General features: G+C 51.5%; 1 protein-coding gene across 6 annotated transcripts in view; it reads left to right on the top strand.

Annotated features, from left to right (window-relative positions):
* The window catches only part of AFAP1 (actin filament associated protein 1), a 130,804-nt gene that overhangs the window by 26,068 nt on the left and 87,315 nt on the right, over window positions 1–17,421 (top strand). For 4 of the 6 annotated variants that reach the window (XM_082727501.1, XM_082727498.1, XM_082727504.1 and 1 more), the window contains exon 2: window positions 2,823–2,871. The gene's annotated coding sequence lies outside the window, so the exon portion shown is untranslated. Of the gene's footprint in view, window positions 1–2,822; window positions 2,872–7,034; window positions 7,227–17,421 lie in introns of all 6 variants that reach the window. The other 2 variants (XM_082727499.1, XM_082727503.1) reach the window with 1 other exon arrangement.

Genomic DNA, 17,421 nt, shown 5'->3' with positions numbered 1-17,421 from the left:
TTATCTTCTTTCATGAGGAAAATGAAAATCAGAGCAACATTGCTACAGGAGCTCTGGGCCCGAGTTTGGGCCAGTGGGTTTTGGCTTTGGCTCTTCTGCCCTGGCCACTGTCTGGGTGTGGAGATGCTGTGCTGGGGCAGGAGGATTGGGTTAGATGACACTTACGGCCTTTTGTAGTTCTGACATCAAGACCCATCATCTCAACCCATCTTCCTGGGGAGTAGAGAAAGAACATGGCAACCGGGGAGTTGTTTGACCTACATTTACTGGGACTTTGTGGCCTGATTTTGGGGAATGCCCCGGGAGAAATGTTGGTGGTCTGTTCCGTTGTGAGGGCCACGCAGGCGTCTTCATGTTCTATGATGGTGGCAAATGCCTGGGTAAGGTCCAAGCATCAGTGGAGTCAGCCAGGAGGAGGCAGAGGACCGAGCGCTACATGTGATGTACTGGGAGCAGAATTCACTGACTCTCTTCTGTGAGTACCTTTTTCAGGGATTCTAGCTTCATATGATTCCTATGGTTTAGGCCCAGGATATTTGCCATCATCATGGGACGTTGAACACCCTTTGGCCTCTGCTGTGGAAATGTACAGGCTCCTGCTTCTGAGTTAGCGGGCAACAACACCCAATAGCTTTACTGTGCTGAGTTGGGATGGGCTCAGGCCCGTCCAAGAAAGTGTGGTCTCATACATTGGTTTGGTTCTCTCTCTGAGAGCACTTCCTGACCCCTTGGAGGAGGGGTACAGCTCAAGTCCAGGGCTGCCCAGGGCACCCCCCCCCCCCCCCGCAAGGTTACCCAGTGAGATCGCCCGCATTCACGATGCTCTTGGTCGGGACAAGGTGGGAGGAACTCTGTTTTACGTGGTGGTTATAAATGGCGGTAATGACTTCTTACGTTTGTGTTTTGCCTCATGGTTCACAAAGAAGTTTAACATCTCATTTATCCCCTCGGCGATTCTGTGTGGAAGCTGGGTGGGTTTCACATCTCTTGTTTTCCCCAGTGACTTTAGTGGGGCTTACAGCAGATCAGGGACTTAACCCAGGGCTCTCAGGTACGGCATGGTGACTGAGTTAATAATACTGTTTTGCATATTTGAGAGCCGCTGAGAGTAGGTCTTAAAAGAGCTCCTCACAAGGACAGGCAATCTTGTGACTATGTGCGGTAAGGGATGTTGCCTAGATTCATCGTGGTGATCGCTGGCGAGATACAGATATGTTATATAAATTATGTTAGATACCCAAAACTCACATGATGCAGTGTGTCAGTCACACCTCAATTTTTAAAAATAAAAAATAGAGAAAGAGGCTTTACCAAGGTCATGGACTGAGTTAAGGTGGCCGCGTGTCTTCCTTGCTGCTCCACCAGGCTCTGGAGCAGTTCTTGGACCCTTTCGATGTCCCGCCCTCGGTTCTTTCCTGCAGATGCGTTCCTAAAGCCCCCTGGTTTGGCCCTGTGCCTGGGGGCCTCCTCCACCTCTCTGTGGTATGCGTGTTATTTTAACCCCTGTGAATGAGCTCTTGCCCTGCAGGGACCGCCCCCGCCTGACAGCCACCCCCGGCTCCTGGCCCCGCTCTGCACTCCATGCAATGTTCAGATCTGATCACTTCCTTCTAGAAATGGGATATGCTAGTGTGCTGGGTTCTTTTTTTTTTCATTCAAGCTAGTTAGAGCCCAAACTGAAATAGATGATAGCAATCAGTATGCTGCTTTCAGACCGTGACTGGGTGGCTGTCGCTTCCTCCATGTGAGCTGTCCCTCTGTGTTGTCGCCACAATGGCTGGCTTGGTGTCCAGGCCATGGTTAAGGACTGCTGAAACCCAAGTAAGGCCAGCAGAGGTATTGCGTCTGGAAAATGACAAGCAAATTAAAGGAATTTTTACTTAAGATGTTTGCAAAAGAATAGAGAGTTGACCTGTTTCTCAGCTGGAGTTTAATTTCAGTTCAGAAAGCAGCTGTGTCCCCGAGGGCTTGGGGTTTCGCTCTGTGACAGATGAATTTAATTGTTGCTGTATGACCATATTATGCTTTTGTGGCTTTCATGGACCTTTCTCCCAAATGGAACAGATTTTTCTATGAAAGTCACACTTCCTTTTTGAGACGCGTAATGGTAATTTTGTGGAATGATCTCCTGTTCTTTTAACCCTGCCGAGGAGCAAACACTCTGCTTTCGGCTCCCGGAAGTTCTGTCTGGGTTCTGCCTCTGCTGCCAAAGGACAGCGAAGCAATTCTCAAAGCCGGAGAGCAGGACACATGTGCATCATGGAAATTCTCGAATGCTGTTTCAAATCTCTATGTTACTTGGATCTTTGCCTTACAGATAAGGAAACTGAGGCTCAGCGAAACTGAACCAGCTTTCCCAAGGTCACAGAGCTCTCGTGTGGTAGTTCTGGGGTGGCAAGCCAAACCTCGGTCCCAGAGGCCTTCTCTGAGCCCCTGCTGAAAGGCTGCCTCCTGTCACCCCCATACCTTACGATCTCATCTTCGAGGGGGCCACCTGCCCTCTGAGCTCTATGGGGCAGTGTCTGTCTTATTTGCACTGTATTGCCCAGGCCTGACCTAATAGCCGGCACATAGTAGGCATTTGTGGAATGATGACGTGAGGGGTTTCTGATATTAGCATCTTATCATTAACATTCTTGTAGATCTATTTTCCCACCTGACCCTTAAAATGGGGAGGCAGAGTGTTTCCCTCCCCTATTACACATAAGGAAATGATGTTGTAGAGTCTGGAATTGAATTCTGGGTTATGTATTTCCAGTTCATGCAATTTATTTATTATTTATTTATTTATTTATTTAATTTATTTATTTTTTACCTTTCAGATTCTTCTGAAATTCTTTCTTTGGTGAGGGTCGTCCGAAGGAGGCACAGGTAAGAAGATTTCACGGTCTTCCAGTTCAGTGGCTTTAAAAGGAAAATTAACCCGTCTTGGCAAGGGCCATTGTGTGATCTGCTGGGAATGCTTAGAATAGAGGTTCTGCATTAAAATCAAGACAGTGTCTGCTCATAACCATGTCAGAGATGAAGTGTGACTGTCTGGCTTACTTGGTTGGGGGTGAAGCTGGAAATCTTGAGGACACAGGTAAGAACCTTTGTCCCTGCTCGTCACCCAGGAGCCCATCCCACAGTGGCTCTCCCGCGTCCTTGCCAGCCCTGCTCTGCTCTCTCACTGGCGTTTGTCTTCTTGCGGCTTTTATGAATATCAGAATTCCCCTGCGTGTGATCTGAAAATTCACATAGGCAAAACAGAGCTTTTTAAAAGTGTGTAGCACATCTCCCCACTCGTAAAGGAAACGCATGTTCATTGGGGAGTGTTTGGAAATAAGAAAGATAGAGAAGAAAATAAGTCTCAGCAGCAGACATCAGCACTAGGACCGAGTCGGCCTTGGGCAGAGAAGTGCTACCACAGCAGGCCAGAGAATGCTGTCCTCTGTCCTCCAAGAGGCCTGCTTGCAAGCTGGGCCCTTGGCTGGTGTCTGGAACTTCCATGTTGAGACGGTTCCCACCACCCTGACAGGTAAAAGCGGCTCCCGGAGTCTGAGCTCCTTGTGCAGAGAGCACGGTTTGTGCCTGCAGACCCGCTGTCCTCCCGGGAGTCTGGAACCTTGTACGTGCCAGGCCAGAGGAGCCCGTGTGTGCAGCCCCCAGTGAAACCCCTGATGCTGGGTCTCTAATGAGTTTCCTGGTGACAGCAACTCACGTGCACTTTCCTGTGAGACTCTGAGGGAGAGGACCCCGGAGCCACCCACCTCGGGGCCTCTGCACCTTACGCCTTTCCCTGTTGCTGACAGGGCTCTGTGCCTTCTTGCAGGGATGAATCTAGCTCTCGGGGTGCCTGTGCGCCGAGCTTTCTTGGCCAGTTATCCAGCCTCCGGGCTGGGGGAGGCAGCAGGAGATCTTGGAGACCCTTGACCAAGGGCTAGTCCTTTTCTTTTTCTCAGCATCAAACTTTGTGTTTTGTTTTGTTTTTGTTTTTGTTTTAGTAAAACAGGTATGACATCTGTCTGAGATGTTTTTTTATTCCACAAACATAAAGGAGCGTTTTGTTACATCATGAAATACTCTTTCAAAACATGATTTATACTTAAATTATACCTTAAAGGTTTACGTAACATTGGCTGTTTGGGGTTTATGGTTTATAGAGCTATTGCAGTTAACGAAAACCCTTGTTTGCAGAACTCAAGAGTGTGTCTCAGCGTAGGTTGTCCTTGGGGTGGGTTGGAGAGGGTGTGGTGGTGTGGGTGATCTGGGCAGATGCCTTCAACCCTTCTGCAGAGGAGCAGTTTCTGCTGGCTCCGTCATCGGCCATGTTCGAGAACAGCCGCCTCACTGAGTCCTCACCAATACTGAGGATTACCAGGCAAAGCAATTTGTCAACTGGTTAAATTATAGATATCATTTTAATTTGCATTTAAAAAATATTTATTTATTTGACACACAGCCCACGTAGAGTGAGAGCACGAAAGGGGTGTGGGGGGCTGGGGCAGAGGGAGAAGCAGGCTCCCTGCTTGGTGGGGCTCCATCCTAGGACCCTGGAATCATGACCTGAGCCGAAAGCAGATGCTTAACAAACAAGGCCACCCAGGAGCTCCTTGATTTGCATTTTTCGTTATTAGTGAGGTTTGAATGATTTTCTTTTCTGACTTGCCTGCCCATCATGTCTTTTCGATTGAGCATTTCCCATCCTTTGCCCAGATATTTTGTGATGCTTCTGGGCTGAGATAGTGACCTCCCAGGGAGAAGCCTTGTATCCTCCTTCTGCCGTACCCACTCCAGGCCTCTGACATGGTGTGTGTTGGAGAAGTGGGCTTTCCTTACGGTGGGAAGCATGACTTCTGTTGCCCGTTGATGAGGTCCTCCTCAAAAGAAAGCCCTGATGTGTGCACTGGAATTGATACGTGCCACGGAAGGACGCCGTGGCATCCCTCAGAGGATGGGGACAGGGACAGCTGTTTCCATGGGGGAGAGGGGCAATGAGGGGCCTTTATCTGCTTATCACTCGCTGTAATGGTACAAATATCTCAACCAGGATGTGTCCATGTATTTCTCATGAAATATAGAAAGATTCCGAATGTGAAAACCTTAATGAGCTCACTAACCCCGTGTGATTGCTAAAGTGACACGGGACGGTAGCAGGGACACAAGGGCACAGAAGGATTCTGTCCCCAGTGCTGAGTCCCTGCCCAAAGGGGACTCGATTGCGGGGCATGTTTGTGTCCACAACAACGACGACTGCCGGTACTTTCTGGCTGCTGGCAGAAAAGATGGCTGAGCACATGCAGCTGCAGTGACCGGGTGAGGGAGGGGAGCTGGTGGCCAGGAGCTGTGTTTGTGTGACAGGCTGACTCCTCACCTTGACTCTTTAGAGGAGGTGCTAGGGAAGGTGTGTCTGGGGGGGGGTGTGCAGTCGCTACACCCCCTCAGGTCCCTGGGGCGATGCAGCGGTGACATCTAGTATGTCACATGTGTGTGCCACACCCATGGCAACGCTCTGGAGGGCCCCAGAGGAGGGGCTGGGGTGGGAGGTTAGAGTGGAGGGAGAATGTCCCCATTTTGCATAAATCTGAATTTTATTTTATTTTTTTAAATATTTTGTTTATTTGAGAGAAAGAATGAGAGATCGAGCATTGCGGGGGAAGGGCAGAGGGAGAAGCAGGCTCCCCACAGAGCAGGGAGCCCAATGTGGGCCTCGATCCCAGGACCCCGGGATCATTACCTGAGCCGAAGACAGACACTTAACCCCCTGAGCCACCCAGGAGCCCCTCATCTATCTGAATTTCAAGTTTCAATATTTTATTATTTAGCACTTCTTAATTATGTTTACACATTAATCACATTTGTAATGAAAGCAATGTTTACTTCTGAGAATTTGAAAAAAAATGTGAAATAACCTGTGACTGTGACCGGGGACTAGTTATTCAGCCTTCCTGTGCCTCGGTTGGGGAGTGGTATTGTATCCATTTTATACGGTTGTCTCAAGAGTTCTGAGAGATTAAACTCAGATCCTGTCACTTCCTGAGGGCATAAGGCTATCAGTTCAACATTTTAGAAGAAAGAGAATGCTAACAGGTCATCCTCGGGCCATTGTAGAGAAAACCTGAATTCAGTTCCCTATAAACAGTGTGATGGAAAAGCATAATTTGGGCCTCGAGAGACTCAGCTGTGAATGGGGCTCTCTGATGAGCCTGCAGTCCCCAGCAGATCCTTGCTCCTCCCGTGCATGTTGGGAGCCATAGCACCTTCCCGCCACACCGCGGGACGATGGTGAGGGGCACATGGGTGCGGGAACAGAATGCATCCAGAGAATCCCACATGGTCTGTCCTGTGCGGATTTGGCCCGTTGTCACAGCAGCGGCATCAGCGGAAAGGACAGCTTGCCTCGATTTGCATATCTGGGTGTTTGTGTTATTTATAAACAGTTAGAAAAGGCGTGGAAGGCTGTTTGTGGCAAGCTGGTAGATCTGGCAAAACACGGACAGTTCTGTGAGCACAGTTTGCAGGAGCGCGGGCCCAAGCGTTCGCATAAACAAACACATTCACCCGTCTTTAAGAGTTGCTCTTAAAAACAGACAGTCAGCCGTTGGCCATATGGTTGATCAGCTTTCCCTTGAAATACAGGGGGTTTGATGGCCAGACGTCTGAAATCTGAAACCATCTTAAAACAGCTTTATCCGCCCCCCGCCTTGCCCCTTTTTTCCATTATGAGGAGAGAAGAACGGAGAGAGGACAGTGTCACTTTACAGGGGCTCTTGTCACCGTCTGTCCTATTCCCTGTGGACCTGTCATGTCAGCATCACCGCAGGTCGGGTGGAGACATCCTTTCTCCTCTTCTCTGTGGCATGGTTCCGTCCCGCATCTGTCACTCTCTGGTGTGTGTTCCGGTTTGTCTGTTCACACCGGCACACACGTGAGCTCCCCGAAGGCCCAGGTTGGCGTCTGGAGTTGCTGCTGCCCACCCCCAACCCAGGCACAGCGAATTGTGTTTGTTGAGTGAACAGGAAGGGTGAGACAGCCGCTCTTCCCTCTTCTGCCAGGTCCTGAAAAATGCTTGTGGGAGATGCTGCGCGAGCAGGGAGTAGGGGACTGTAGGCGACGAGGCCACACGCGTCCCTGGGGGACGTCTCATCAGCCCAAATACTTAGCCTGGAAGAAGGTGCGAGTCTTGAGTGGAAACGTGGGGACCGCTTCCTTGGGAAATTAGCAGGTGGTCTCGGCATTTCACACAGGTAAGCGACGCTGCCCTGTGTGCGTGTGTGCGCGTGTGTATGTGTGCACGTGTGTGTGTGTGTGTGCGTGTGCGTGGGCCACGGGCTTCTGTCCTGGTGCAGAGAGATTATACAGCCCGAGGCATGAGAAAACTAGCTGCCCAGCATCACCAGGTAGAGTGGGACCAGAGCCTACCTGTGTCCTTCCCAAAGCCTCCCTGCTGCTCACCTCCCTGCCCTCTCTCCTGCTCACACCATCTTCCTCCACTCCACAAAAGCAGGAACGGGGGAGAAAATGTAGCCCCGTGCCCCTGGTGCAGAGAAAAAACCCAGCAGCTTCAAATCACGTTGACAGGTCTTGTACCGAGAGCAAGGGGTGATTTTTTACAATACTTTTAAATTTCACAGGACCTTACATTTCCTCATAAGTTTTATAATACAAGATGATCGAAGGGGTTTGGGGAATGGCGACTTTAGGAAAAGGGGGGAAAATCAAAGAGAAAATTGCAGTTCTTGCTTTACTGTCAGCCTAGCATTTAAGTGCTTCCAGTCTCACCCGCACTTGTGCTGCAGCTTGGACCATTATGAGGCCAGTGACTACCCATTGTTCTAGAACAGCAGATGCCGCCACCAACTCTCCCCTCTAAGGGCGGTCTTACTCATTTTAAATGCAAATGACAGGAGCAGCAGATGGCGAGGTGGGCTAAGAATTTAGATGTTTGGTCACTGACAGCTCTTGTGTCCGGACCTGGGACTGGCTGAGCCCTCGGAGAACTGATTATGATCTGTCCCCTTGCCAGCTGGGCTCTTTTTCTCGCCTGGTCCGGAAGGATTGCTCTCCTGCAGTCCACGAAGATGGATCGCTGATTGTTTTGAAATCACGAAGGGTTGTTTGCACCATCTAAAATTCTGAAGCGGAGAGAGCTATCCAAAGGCTGTCTTCTCTTTGGGCTTCAGAGCTTTCGAATCCGTGTCTAGGGTTTATATGAGCTAATTAAGGTCTTCTTCAATAGGTAATTGAATATGTTCCTGATTGAACAGGGGTGTGCCCCATGGCATAGCCCCTAGCACTTTGTTTACATGAGGATAGGGTGCTTAGAACAGAACCTGGACCTTCTAAATGACCACCTAAATGGGAATTCTTTCTAAATGACTTTCTTAATGAGTGACATGGAGCACCAGAGCGCATGCTTATTAAAGAGAGACCCTTTCATCTTGTCTGAATTCGGATTTGGCATCAGTATTTAGCAGTGCAGCCATAGAACTGGCCCAGCCCCTTCTTCCTCCCTTTGTACAATCCAAAGGTGTTTCCAGGGTGGGAGTGCTCCCTGCCTTTCTCCTCACAGACTATGCCCCTGTCCTGCCTACCTGACTTCCCTACCTGTCCCCCCTCCTCTGGGCGTTCTGCAGAGGGATCGGCCCCTGCCTTGGCTTTCCTATGGCTGGAAGAGATGGGTCGCTGCCAGCTGTCCCGTGGGGGGCGTTCATCTTGCCAGTGCTGCTGTCCGGTCACTGAGTGGCACCGAAAGTACATACTTCTGCAAAACCAGAGGTCAAAGTGATGGCAGGACCCATCTCTTTGTCAGGATGCTCTGAGTATCTTAAACATGGCTGGAAAGCCATGAGAAAATATGTGATTGCTGAAATTTGGGGTTAGAGGGATGTCAGGGACTTGTCGTGGAGTGACAGCAGAGCAGGGAGGTGAAGGGGTGACAGGCACGTTGTGCATCTCCCTGCTAGGCACTGGTGGATGTGGGGCTGCATCCCACGTGTGACTTAGGAACTTGTCTGGCAATTGTGTTTCAGCTCCCGCCACGGTGTTCTTCCTCTGCTGTCATGTTGTTCCTCGTACTGTAGGCCTCCAGCCACATGCAATATGGGAGTGTTCTTGCTGGTCGAGAGAGCGCGCTGTCGCTGCACGGTCCCGGTGCGCGCTGTCGCTGCACGGTCCCGGTGCCCTGGCTTTCTGGTGTAGGCACCTGGCCGCCAGCATGTGGGTCTCCTGAGTTCGCTGTTTTAGCATACAGTTCAAGGCTCTGGGAAAAGAGGGGCCAGAACTGGCACAGAGATATACTGGAAGGACAGTTCGCCAAGTAACCTGGGATGGAGACAGTTTGCGCGGGCAGCACGGGATGCGCTCTGCGTGCGGCATGTTCTTTTCAGCCCCTCCCGGCAGCATTACAGATTTCTGGAGGATTCGGGGTAACTGGAAACGCCAAAGACGGCCCTCCTGCGTGCTGTGGGCAGTCAGGGTTCATTCTGGGTTCATTTGCTCACGGCAGCCTTATTCCAGGCCATGTGTGAAGGGTGGACGTTCTCCTGGTGGGGCCAGTGGAGGGGTTTGCTAGGGCTGACGTATGGGAGTGATGTGCATTTGAATCTGTTTGAACTGTGAGTAAGCGAAACACAGGCAGGTGCCCTTGGCCACATTATTTATTAATCACTGTTCCACCTCCCGGTCAGACGCTGGATGAGGGTCCCTCGAGTCTCCTGCGTGTGTGCACACACTGCCCACACTCACACCCCTCCCACCCATCCATACACACGTGTCCTTTTTAAAGCCCCAGCTTTATTGGCCACGTCTGCTTCCAGCACTTTCCCATCTCACTGCCTCTTCTGTTTTACCTCCCAGACACCTGTTGTCCCCAGTCGGCCTGCCTGCCTTCTTCCTTCCTGGCGTCGGAGGCTCCTGTGGCTGGGAAGCACACTCACAGTTTCCAGGGTTTTCTGAATCTTGTTTTATCAGGCCCTGGGGATGGCGGAGAGGCTGAGGCTCAGGGAGGGGCTGTGCGTGCTATTTGACAACGATGGGATTTTCCCCCGCGCAGGCAACTGGCCGTGTGCTTAGTGCTAAAGAATGCTTGACTTCCACCCTCCTTAGTGAGGGATGCTTAGTGGATCTAGCCTCGCTTCCAACAGGAAAGCATGATTCGCATATCATCTTGTTTTGTATCACCAGGTATCGACGGATAGGCTGTCCTGGAGCTCCTCGTTCACTCAGCCGGGGTCTGCTGACCTGGGGACGTGTACGTGCTATGGCAGCTGCTTTGCCGGCCCCTGGGACTCACCCCTAGGGGCACTGTCCTCCTGGATGGCCTGGCTCAGACAGACATGCAAAACTGGTGGTGTTTTGAGAATGCTGGAATGGGGTTCCCGCAAGGTGTGGGGCTGAGCTCCTGTATCCCCACCGCCCCCCAAGCAGCTTATCCCCATAGCTCTGCGTGCCTGCCAGAGCCCTCGCCACAATGCTTTGAAATTCTTAGCTTATATGTTCATCTGGATTCCCATGAAAGGGAGAGCTCTCGAGGGACATGGTGTGGGCTATGTACCCATTATTGTTATGTTCCCATTGCCCAGCATGGTAAAGGCAAAAGATGGACAAGGGTTCTTTACTGTTTCATGGAAACTACGTGGGCTGAAGGAGGGGTCCCCATGGTTGGGGAAGCAGGGGGTAGACAGGATGGGCTCACCGAGGGAGGGAGTGGGTTTTGTTTCTCAACTTACATTTGCAATCACACAGACTTAGGGAAACATCGCAGAAATAGCACAGAGAACTCCTGTATGCCCTTCACCAGATTCCCCAAACATTTTACAACATGGGTATTTCCCCTTGCCCTCCCTCTTGTGCTCAATCTCTTCTGTGTATGTGTGTGTGTGTGTGTGTGTGTGTGTGTGTGTGTTTATTCATTCATTACCAAACTGTTTGGAGCGGAGGCTGGATTGCAGGGGTGAGGTGAAGAAGTGGCAGAGGAGAGGTGGGCCGGGAGCTCTCACAGCAATCTAGGCAGGAGAACTCAGTGGCTGAGTGGGAAATGACCAGAGAGGTGAGATGGGGTTCATCTGCTGTATGATTTGCTCACAGGTTGGATGAAGGGCCTCAGGGATTTTGGCCTGAGTGGCTGGTACACTAGTGATGCCATTATTGAGATGGGGACGACCGGGAGGAGGGGGTTTGGCAGGGGGAGTCAGAAGCCGGTTATAGGGCTAAGACTGAGGCCCAAGCACAGAGAGCCCGGAGCACTGGGGGAAAAGAGCAGAAAACAAGACCTCAAAGAACGTGAGCAATTCAGAAGGATAGAGTTAGCAGATTTCATTCGTAAGCAAAGAGGCTACTGAGATGTGAGGAGTCCTCAGCTCGTCTAGACAGGGCTGAGCCTGCTCAGTCGGTCCCCGCTGTTGGTGGAAGCAGCTGGCTTTCATCCGCAGATGCACGGAACTCACCCCCATGTCCTGTTTCTCGTAATGTGCCATCTGTGTCCCATGGCCTTTGCTTTCACAGCTCTTTGTCACCACTTCTGTCACTTGCCCCTGGGTGTCTCCGTCACTCGACCCCATCTCCCCAGCATTCCTCAGGAAGGCTAGATTCAGCTTCTTTTCCCCACAGAGGGCAGATGGCAGGCCGCGCGGGGTCTTAACGGGAGATGGGAATTGAGGGGAGATTACTGTGTAAATGGTAGGTGGAGTCAGAGCTGGAGGGAGTCATCCAGGGAGGAGCGTACTGATGAGGAAAAAGCCCCCGTCCAAGATGATGAGTGGAAGAGCAGGGGAGACCAGGCCTGGGAGGCAAGTGGAGAAACTGTGTCCAGAAGGGCATGTGACAGGTGTACGTTCAGAAGCGGTCCCATCAGTGAAGTGAGGGCAGATGTCCCTGCCGGTACCGGAGCCCGTCAGAGGAGGGGCCATTGCGACGAGAGAGCCCGACGGGGTGGGAAGGATGGGAGTTGGGGGGCAGCAGTGTGGGCCTCTATTTCGAGGGACCTGGTCAAGTCAAGCTTGCTCTAGATGGTCCGGCCTGATGTTAGGAACAGTACTTTGTTTATTTCGTAAGCTCTGGATCCTTAGCTGGGAGCAGATGAACACCCTTCAGCTGGAGAACGAAACGTGTATTAAAACTCTCTTAGTTGTGGCTCAGGCTATGTTTTGGACATTACTAGGGACATTTTCTCTTTGGAAGTAGGGCCCTTTGGGCCAAGAAGCACTTCCAAGAGAGACACACACTTTCATACAGAAAAGGTTAAAGTGACAGAACAGTGTGCTGCTTTATGGAAGCACAGGTTACCGAGGTAGCATTCACTATAGCATTCACTAAAGCTGCTAGCTAGCATCTCGGCCAGGTGCCTCTTGTTACTGAGGAGACGCTGGTCTGTCACCTGCGAGATTTGTGTCTTTGAGGGAATGAGTTCCTCTTCTCCGGGGCTCGTTTTCTCCCCTCTGAAATACAGCATCTCCTCCACGCATTACATTGTTGCTGAAACGATGTTACTGACTCTTCTGGAGGAGGGGTTCTCCCTAGGTTTGGGGGGGCGGGTGTCTCATGAAATATACAGGGGAGATGAGGTTGGGTTTCTCCAAACCAAGGGCCCCACTGAGAGATGATGCTCTGTCCAGGAAAGTTACAGATCATCTTATTTAACCCTTACACCTATGCTTTAAAGCCAAGATAATGCTTGAGCAAATGTTTCTGACAGATAATTATACTGACGACGAGGAGGGTAACCGTCACAGTCTATTGAGGATTAACCCTGTGGGCCAAGTTCTTCACATGTTGACATGTTGATGAGCTCCATCATTGTCCTTTTCCGGAGAGAGGAGAGTGACGTGGCTGTGCGCTAGAGGCCCCTGCTAGGAAGTACAGGGGCAGAATTTCAACCCAGTTGCTTCAACTCCAGAGTCTGTGACCATTCAATGCCCAAGCACAAGTCCATCATCACGTTCTTTGGGAGCCTGAGTCACATCTGTTCTGTGAGCCCGGAGGCTCCAAGCCCTGAGAAGCTAATGGGAAGGTGACTGTCTTCTTTAATTGGCTTCCACTGACACATGGACATATGTTCCCCAGCCCTCCCCGTCCACGTGGGCATGGTGGGGGCCCCATCTGCTGGGGAGGGGGAACAGGGGCAGAGCGACAGACGGCCTTCCAGCCTGCCTTCCCCAGAGACAAGCCCATCAGCCCCACACTCCCCCTGCCGTCTGAGCCCCGGTTCTGTGCCTGCTGCTACCGGGAGCCCCAGAGGCATTTCCTGTTCTACTCTCTGGAGGACCTGGATAGAAGCAGGGTCTGCGGCCTCCGCACTTCACCATGACCGGAGGATAGGAACAATATCATCCGAGGCCAGAGGTCAGCCTCTCCATTCGTGGCCCCCCACCCCTGCCCCGGAGTCTGTGCAGGGTCAGGTGTACACGTGGGGTGGCAGCACTCGTCAGCAGGGGCAGGGGGATGGGGTACTGGGTCGTGCATCCTGCCCAGTGTGTATGTCCCTCTAAGGCCAGGCCACCTCTGCACGAACAGCTGGAAGACAGTGAGCCCAAGGAGTGAGAGTTGGCCTCCCGTTTCCAGCTGTGTTTCAGCTCTTAGTGGACTAGCCTTCTGAGTCCTGGGCTTGTCCCAACAGCCTCTCTCAGCCTTGGATGCTGGGCCTTGGCCTTTAGGCTTGCCTTTCTAGACTTTGCTTCCCTGGACCCCCAGAGCAGAGATGCCAAAGATTTCAGGCTTCCGGCTTTCGTGGCCACTATGCTGCTCTGCTGCTGTGGCATGGAAGCCCCGTGGCCAGCCAGTGAGTGGGGGTGGCTGCGTGCCAACAAGACCCTGTTTACAGACCAAGGCTTCGTGCCAGACGGGGCCCACAGTTGTCGTCCACTCCCCACTGGGATGGTGAAGCTACAGATTGAGGCCTGTTACCAAGATCTTCTGCATCTGGTTGAACCTGACCTTTGGGAGGACATCAGCCAGAGGCCGAGCATGTCTTCAGGGGCAGTGTCACTCTTCAGCTGTCCCCTCTCCTAATGGCCTTGCTGGAGGTCTGGATCCTTGGGGCCCCCGAGGTTGTCGGTTGTGGTTGGCTGGGTGCTTCATAGAACAGGATGGTCACTGCTTCTTCAAGGAGCCCTGTTGTCAGTCAGACAGTCCCTTGTGGGTTGGGGCCACCGGGACCCGCAGCATCACCTCCTCTGGGAGCTTGTTAGGAAGGCAGACCCTCAGAGCCCCCTTACCTGCTGAGTCAGAATCTGCATTTTAACAAGCACCCCTCAGTAGCATTTCCATGGAAGTTTCAGAAGCCCTGGGGGGGGGGGGATTCCAGTGTGAAGGACAGAGAGGAAGCATTTTGAAAATGCTTTTATCTCCAGCTGTTTAACATTAAAGTATAATTGCAGAACTTGATTGCTGTGTAGGCAGCTGTGTCTGGACCAACATCTACTAGAACCATCTCTGAGTGCTATCTTCCTGACAGAAAGGGGCTGTCGGGCTCACCTTGGGGATTGACATCAGGAGTTCTAGACTACCTAAAAAACACGAGGCAGAAGTGTCTGCCCCTCGGTGTGCCCAGGTGCCCTGCCTTGCTGAGCTGTGCCTCAGTCTCCCCAGGACGATAGGAGAGACGTCGACAGCCAGGGATTACAGCTCTCATGGTTACAAGGGTTCTGTTTGCTTTTGGCCTTGATCCTGGCCTCCCGCCCCTGCCATCTCAAGGAGGATGCTTTCCTTCCCTGAGTTGTGGGTGACCCCTCCTCCCTGCCCGCTTTTGGCTGAGGTCTGGGGTGTGGGAGTGATTGGAAATGCAGTATCTTTCTGGAGCTTCGAACTATGGTAAGGAAAAGCTCAGATGTGGGGAGGCCACTTCTCAATTTGTTGGAGGTGCACAAGCTTTGCCCACCCTGCTCGTCTGAAGTCCGAGGGCCCTGCGGCCCCCCGACCTCCCGGCCCCGAGCTGCGTTCCCGATGACTTAGTTAGGTTAGGCCTTTTAATTCATGTAAAGTAGGCTGCAGATGTGCATAGAATGGAGCTGGTAGTGTGAAGGGCAGTGTTTAAGAGCAAACATCTATTGTCTCAGTTTCTGGAAACGAGGTGGCATACTATGGAGGGCCTGTCCTGATGGCCAGGGCCTCCCTCTCCCTCTACCCCCGCCCCTCTTCTCAGAGAGTGTTGAGTCTGTGAGCAGCTTTCCCACTCTGGCATCTCTTCCTGCTTCCTCCCCCACAAAGCTGCTGTCCCGGCAGTGACCGTGGACATCTGCTGAGCCATTAGGCCCCCAAGCCAGCAGCTGGGGGCCGCCTCACCGGCTGCCGGCTCAGCTTTCGCTCTGTGCTGAGAGGCCTCAGTGTTTTTTTAAAGTGATGGTTCTCCAATTCAGGAGATGGTGCCAGGGCCTCTCTCATGCCCTAAATTAGCTACCGTCCCCAAGGATTTTAAAGGCAGGTTCTGACCAGAGGGAGCACTTCTGGGCATAGACTTGCCGCTTAGTCTTTTCTGTGGCCTTGATCTGAAGGTCCCTGTTCCTCCCTGAGCTTCAGGGCCTACATTCGTGAATCCCGAGTCTTAGATATTAGACTGTTCTAGATTGCCTCGACTTGAGGAGCCTCCCTGCTGAAGAGAGAACTCGGTCAGCAGGAAGACAGGTGGGTCCGGAGAGGGTGGACCCTGCTCCCTGGAGCTGGGTGAAGAGGGAGCAGCCGGCCCCTGCACCTGGCTCTCCCTTCCTCCCTCCCTGGCTGGGGCCACACCACACGTGGCCTCTCTGTCTTGCTGGAGAGGGGAGGGGTCAGCTTACCCTGCCGTGCTTTTCAAAGAGCCTTGCCCTGGCCCAACGGAGGGCTTTGAGGGCTTTGTGCTTCAGCGGGATCCTCTTCCCCTTGGGAGAAGGCAGAGCTGGCTAGGATGTGGCTGCTCCTGTCCTGTCCAGCCCTGTGGGCTGTGAGCCCCTCCCAACTCCCCTGGCTTCAACAGTAGCCTGTGGTTGTTTGAATGAGACCCAGTTTACAAGTTCAGTCTGCCGCTCTTTCCCCTTTTGTTTGTTTTTATTCCTTCCTTTGATTAGAAGAAGAAGCCATTCATGAATAAAGATGCAGTGCAGCTTTATGGTAATGAAGAGAACTCATTCCCTGGAGCTTTCTGTGATTTAGGAATCCTGCTTTCTTCTTTATAAAAGCAGAACTAGCCCTGATGTGCCATGCCAGTCCAGTGCTCTTAGCCTGTTGTGATGCGTGCGGCAAAATCATTTCTTAAAATCCTGTTTACCTGGATTTTCTCAAAATTGGCATTTGACCTTATCACATACAATATACAGACTGTCCCCTGTTTAATTGACTTTGCCTTAACTACGTAGGGTTTTCTCCCAGACCTTGAACTGTCTCTTCTAACATGGTCAGCTTCAGCTCCTAGAGTCCGAATCCTGAGAATACAACAGGACGGGTCCTTTGCCCCCTCAGACTAGGGCACCTACCCATCTGTTCTCCGCCGCTCTCCATTAGCTTTGCTGGAATCTGGAATTTCATGAAAATGGGATCAGACGGTATGGGTTTTTATGATTTTTTCACAAGTTACGCATTTGGATGGTTTATTTCTCTTTTACTGCGTTGAAATACTCCATTGTGTGAAGACCTCACAATTTGTATATCCCGTGTTTGGTAATGGTCGTTTCGGCTGTGCGCCGTCTCTGGCTGTTAGGGGTGGAGCTGCTAATGTGTTTGTGTGGATACATGCAGTGATTTCTGCTGGGTGAATACCCAGGAGTGGAATTACTGGACCACATGGTGAACGTACATTTCCCTCTACAAGAAACTGTCAGACTGTTCTCAGAGGGGGAGGGGCCGCGGAGGCTCCAGATGGAAAGGTAGGAGGGACTACTTGCGTGCATTTTGGCAGAGCTTGGTGTGATCAGCCTTAGAATCTCATCTCCTGATGAATCTCATTGTGCTTAGAATCTCCCTGTGCTGCGGGTAGAGATGTAGCTCATTGTGACTTCAACCTGCTTGACACTGACAACTAACAGTATCAGCACATCCTTAACATGCGTCCTGGCCATTTGTGTCCTTTGCTTGTTTTTTTTGGTTGGGTCTTTTGTACGTTCTCAGTATTCAGCGTGTTGGTGTCAAATGTGTGTATTGCAAATATTTTCCTAGTGATTTCCATGGGCATCCATTCTTGTTTGTTTAATATATTTTTAGAATCAGCCTTTTTCTTCTTTTTCTTTTCTTTTCCTATACCCTGCTGGGCTCTTGGATGGGATTGTGTTGAGTCTCTAGAATAATTTGGGAGGACGACGACTATATGAACAGTACAGAATCTTCCAGTCTGCGAATATGGTATGTCTCCTTTTATCTGGGTCCTCATTACATTTCATAGGTGTCTGTGTGTCGCTCGTTCTCATAGTTTGTTAAACTCGTGGGTGTTGTGTGTATGTTAATGCCGTCACACCTGGAACCAGCCTTTCTCCTTCTTCC

This window comes from Mustela nivalis (genome assembly GCF_964662115.1).
Source record: "Mustela nivalis genome assembly, chromosome: 4".
In the NCBI taxonomy this organism is placed as follows: Eukaryota; Metazoa; Chordata; class Mammalia; order Carnivora; family Mustelidae; genus Mustela; species Mustela nivalis.
Note: the sequence above shows the minus strand (reverse complement) of the source record. Positions and strands in the feature narration are given on the sequence as shown.